Here is a 6,000-nt window from a genome sequence, read left to right as displayed (position 1 = left end):
AATGAATCAAGAGCGATTTGGCACTGGTTTGCGGCTTTTTTACCCCCAAAAAGGAAGTCTACAAGGTAATGCATGCTTTTTTCGTTGCTGAATCTTTGTGCTGAAGCCCATTCAATAAAAGTTGAAAATCTTTCAAACAAAGAGCAACTTGCTGAACAACCCATTGGTAAACATTTGTCAAAGTAAAATGTGTTTTTCAAAGTAAAACCTAATAACCTTAAGTCCCCTGGCCAGATAGGCATTAAGCAAAAAGCGCTGTTTACATAGGCTTTAGCCAGCAAAGCTCCCTGTCCTAGCTGCTGAACCATTTTAACTGCCAAGTCAAATGAAGTGTACTGAATTGAAGGCAAACTTTCATCAATAAAATCATTTATGCTCTGACCTTCTGGAAAAGATAGGTGGTGTATTAATCTATAATCTCCTGGAGTGCTCTTAGGGACCAATCCGATCGGTGAAAACTTAAAATGCGGTAGAGGAGGGAAGTCAAATGGGCCAGCTTTTCTACCCAAATCCAGCACTTTTTGAATTTTTAAGTGTGACATAAGTTTATTATTTTAAACTGATTTGAGATTTCCTGCCATAGAACCTTCCACTGAACCATCATATACTAACTTGAAGCCATATTTAAAACCATTAACGAGAAACTGAGCTTGAGTCTGATCCCGGAAAATGCTTTGCCATATGTTCCATCATCCGTGTCTTGACTGGTGTTTGACCGAGCTTGTATAACTCTGGAAGAAGTGCCGATGTACATCTGCAGGCTGGATGGGCATCGCTTCAACATGCAGAACAGCTGTGTCGGTACATGCACTTTTGTCTAAAGCACTCGCTCTGATTGAAGTTGTTACATGTGTTGCTTGCCGGTCGTTGTAATTTGCCCTGAAATGTGCTGACGTGTCGTTTTTGAAATCCAGAAAACTCAGAACTGACCTGTTGATGGTAAGGTGTCTGTACAAACAACATCCACAATTCCACATTCAATTTTCCTCAGGGTAGAGACTGGTCACGAGCCGGGCGAAGACGATATTGTTCATCATAGGTTCTCCATTCCAAACCAGTATGACGAGACGCTACTATACGGACAGTATTCATGTGTTTCAGTAAACCTTGAACCATGTCCATCCTACGCTGGACATAAATACTCATGTAAGTTGTGAAAGCCATTGTCCAATCAAAAATGTTCTCAACTCTCTTGCTTTGAGACTTGAGCCTCAACTCCAGCTGTCCATCTGTACTGATGAATACTGCCGAAGTTGTCATAAAATCCATCAAATCTCTGTCTGGTTTAAGCAATAGTGCGAAATTGATGTACTCACCATTCCATATTTTGTTTTTAATGTTGACAGGGACATTACAACCCAGGTTATCATCCACACTTTGTGTTGTTGTAAGTGGTGGCATGTTCAACATGTCAACATTTTGAAACATGGGAATGCCTTGGGAATTATGAGGAGCAATTGGGTTACTAGCCATTCCCTGAGCAGTGTTATGATACTGGGATTGAGGGACATGATTTGGGTTACTTACCATGCTGGGAACCTTGTTATAATACTGGGATTGAGGAACATGATTTGAAATTCCGGGAGGATAAAATTGTGAGTTAACTGATGGGGTATATGCATTAATAGGATAAAAACCAATTTGCACCGACTCACCTCTTGAAGGAGTAGTGGTAACAGACGCTATCTCCTTGATAGCCTTTTGGACCACGTGGACATCTGCTTCTGTCATGCAGCTGTCCCCATTTTCCCTGTCTCTATGAAAAGCACTCTCAGCAGGTCGGGGATAACCACTAATCGGGGTATGATAAGCCAATCCACGTATTATACGTCCATTGGCGCATATAACATACGCCGATCGACGTATGTGAAGACATTCACAGCGCAGGCCATGCAATAACTAATATCCGACTGTTCGCTAGAGCACCAATTGAAAGTGGCCAAATCCCCCACTTGCCACAGAAATGTCAATTTACTCAACAACACTAGAATTTGACCACATATGCAGCACACACATACAAGCCCGTCAACTTACTTGCAGACATATCAGGCTCAACGACAATGTTATACTTCTGTTTGCTTAGTTGAATGCACATACACCGCTAAATCGTATATCTGCAATACCATGTTACTTTGTACTGGAAGCAGCACTAAACCATAAAACGAGATGTTGACTGGGAAATGATTGCACAAGTCCAAACAATCTATTTCTATCGAGGCCAAGTGGCTGGTCATAATTGAAGAAATCCGAATTACAAAATGAAATGGAAAATCAAACCGTAAACAAATACAATTGAGGGAAGTTTTTGAGGGTTTTTAGTTTGTGACGACATTGTAATGGATTTTTAACAGTTGTATTCACGTCTGAATGATGGCCCTTCTTGAGTAAACCATACTGCTATGCAAATGTACATGTATTACAATAATGTAAACAATAAGAACAGTTTGATAGGAATTTTATTACATGTCTGTGCTTATCACAGTAGAAAGGTATTTGTCTCATTATGCTCAGGTGTTTTTTTTGAAACTATGTAACCTTGACATAGGAAATGCACCCAATAATCACAATTTGGGGCATCATATCCTCCCCAAGGTCCCCTCTCTGTGTCGCCATCACCATCTCTTTCAATATGGCAAATGGCACATTTATTAGCACTAGATTGTCGAAACATTGATACTTTGGTCTGAACGTGAACAGAAGTCGTTCTTTTCCTGTTAGTGGTTGAAGAGAAGGGGGCGGTAACGACACTATCACTTGTTGTTTGTGCTATTTCCAGCATCCCTTGTGTTCCCATAGGTCAATGTTGTTTCATATGAAAAAAAATAATAATATGCATATCATATGTAATATGTAACAATGACTGTTTATTTGCGTAGACTGAAATGTTTATATATGTTCTGTTGTTTATTGATAGATATGCTTTACTTACAAGCAATCTGTCGTACTTTACGTTCTTGTGATCCATACGACCAGTTTTGTTTGAATGGCGTGACAATGTGAAGATAAGCCTCTGAATGGCGTCCGGCTCACTAATTCGTCCACCTGAAAACATTTAAATTTGTAGTAATACTTTCAAACATCAGCACATCAATAATTTATTTACAGATCCGATCGCATCTGTCTTAGATGTCTGGAGGTGCCCCAGACGACAGCGATGATGTCTAGCATCCGTCACTGGCGACATCGTGTGCGACAGTCTGGCCAAGTGCAGTTCCGTCCCTCACACACGTCCCTCTCAAGGAGAGACCCTGGACTCGGAACTATGTATGTTCGCAAGAAGGTGTACTAACAATAAATCTGTGTATTTTGATGCCATTTTGTCGGGCAAGAAACTGGGATGGGTGGTGAAGCTGCCACGGGTGTTCATTTGGCAGAGGACCGTGAGAAGTCTCAAGATGTCAACGAGAGGACTGGTTGACATGATCACAGCGGAAATTAATCAGATTGAAGACCTTGGATCGAAGGATGTGAGAGGATCTCTGCGTAAGGACTTTCACCGCCATGGCGGGACTGGCACTAAGTCTGTGCTGCTCACATTCCTACGTAATGCCAGTGACATTCTGGCAGGCCTTCTGGAGGTGATGGATTGCGACTTCAGGTAACGTTTGCTTTTACATGGCCATTTATATTGATAACATGTTGTACATTATGTCACCATACCTTCTTCATCAGTGTTTCGCTTTCTGGAGAAGAGGCTGCTGGATTTATTTTTTGCGTCATTCACAAATGTTCTGGGCATTGGTCCCTTGGGACGATTTTTCACCAATGTAGGTTTTTGGTCTGTGTTTGTCGAAGTTTTGTATATCAGTAGGTTTCCGGCATCTGTTAAAATGTATTTTCTATATTTACAGGTTCCTCAACTGCTTGACCTGCACGCCCCTCACATGAAGTATTCATGCGTCATCTGTGATATTTCATTCCTCAGTGTATTTGGAGTGACCGTGACACTAGCATACCCTGAGTCATCTGTGATATTTCATTCCTCATTGTATATGGAGTGACCGTGAGTCTAGCATACCCTGAGTCATCTGTGATATTTCATTCCTCATTGTATATGGTGTGACCGTGACTCTAGTATACCCCGAGTCATCTGTGATATTTCATTCCTCATTGTAGATGGAGTGACCGTGACACATCTGTGATATATTCGTGGGAATCTACTGTGATATAGTTCATTGTGATGTGCAATAACGACCTATGGTTTTAAATTTAAGCCCGCCTTTGCCGGTCCCAAGCCCGGATGGTAAAGGGTGAGGGTCGGAAAATACTTTCTAAGCCTTGTTCATAAAAATAGTATTTATGCTTCGATTATCATTATTTCTTTACAGTTTACTGTCTCAACTCACCTCTATGGTATCTTTGTCTTATCCACTAGCCTCCTGATGTTCCATGATTTCCTCTACAGTTAGTAATTGTGTCTGACTTCAGCTATCATGGCATGGCTTAAATACACCTTTACGAACGATTATTAACAACTCAGATGGCTCGTTCTATTTATGTACCAATGGTAGACTGCATGTGTTATTCGTGTACACTGTTGCCATGTCAATTTTCCCTCAATTTTTATTTGTTTACGGTTTGATTTTCCATTTCAATTTGTAATTCGGTGTATGTGCATTAAACTGAGCAAACAGAAGTATAACACTGTGGTTGACCCTGATATGTCTGCAAGTAAGTTGACGGGGGTTGTATGTGTGGTCAAATTCTAGTTTTATTGAGTAAATTGACATTTCTGTCGCAAGCGAGGCGGGGGGTTGTCCACACTCAATTGGCGCTCTAGCGCACAGTCGGAAATTACTTATTGCATGGCCTGCGCTGTAAATGTCTTCACAAACGTCGATCGGCGTATGTTATATGCGCCAATTGACGTATACTACGTCGATTGGCTTATTATACGCCGATTAGTGGTTATCGCCGACCTGCTCAGACGTCGCATTGTTTGGAGCAATTTGCTGCAACCCTCCACGCCTCTAAGCAGACCCCCTTGCTTGCGACGACTCCCTGCTTGGTGCACGACCTTTCCGCTTGCTTCTCCGACGACCCGACATCTTTCTTCCCAGCAAAATTGACAAAATTACGTGCGGAAGTAAAAAAGCGTGTGACTGGTGTGGTTGTGTGAATGAAAAGAGGATGTAACAACTAAATTCAGCTGCGACATGGATTACTTCCCTTTGTTTAGTGCATGTGAAGAACAAAGACTGAATAATACACTCATAAGGTTCCTTGCACTATTAAACCAGGAAGGGTAGCGTCCCTTTAACCGTGGAACAGAAAAGCAGGGCAAAAAAGCCCCCTTGAATTAGAATAATGTAAGATTACCAAAATTATGCATTTTATTGATTAGTAATAAACTTAATTATTTCATAAAATTTCTGTTTCGGTCATGCTTGATTCACCTCTAAGCGATCCCTTTACATTTGTGGCACTGTTATATCATTGAAAATTGGAAATTTTCTGGCCTTACGAGCCCTTTAAATATACTGGTAGATCATAATCTTGCCATTTAACCACAATGTTCAATGCTATTAATAAGTATGAATTCATACCAGCTTCTTATCAGATAAGATTTTAACCAGTTTACAAGGGGGCCCGTGAAGATGCAGGGTAAAATATGTCTTCAGCAACCTTGCCGTAAAAGACGACTATGCTTGTCGTAAATGGCGACTAACGGGATTGGCTTGTCAGGCTTGCTGACTTGGTTGATGCATGTCATCGTATCCCAATTGCGTAGATCGACGCGCATGTTTTCAATCACTTGATTGTCTGGTCCAGACACGATTATTTACAGTCCGCCGTCATATAGCTGGAATATTGTTGAGTGCGGCGTTAAACAACAAACAAACAAAACAAACAAAATGTTTACAAGGGCCATGGTAAGAACATGTTTGACCTAAATAGTTTCAGAGGAATTACGTTAACATCTATTCTCAGTAGGCTTTTTAAACTCCTCCTGCTTTTGAGAATTGAAATGCGGGTAAATAGAAAGTGTGTTTTCTCACA

The 6,000-nt window shown here is 41.0% G+C and overlaps 1 pseudogene; it reads right to left on the bottom strand.

Annotated features, from left to right (window-relative positions):
* Nucleotides 1–633: 633 nt before the first annotated feature.
* LOC139447312 (uncharacterized) lies at nucleotides 634–5,048 on the bottom strand (annotated as a pseudogene).
* Nucleotides 5,049–6,000: the final 952 nt, after the last annotated feature.

This window comes from Haliotis cracherodii, unplaced genomic scaffold (assembly GCF_022045235.1).
Source record: "Haliotis cracherodii isolate W230 unplaced genomic scaffold, xgHalCrac1.p SCAF_7, whole genome shotgun sequence".
NCBI lineage: Eukaryota > Metazoa > Mollusca > Gastropoda > Lepetellida > Haliotidae > Haliotis > Haliotis cracherodii.
This window is presented reverse-complemented; position numbering and strand designations above follow the sequence as displayed.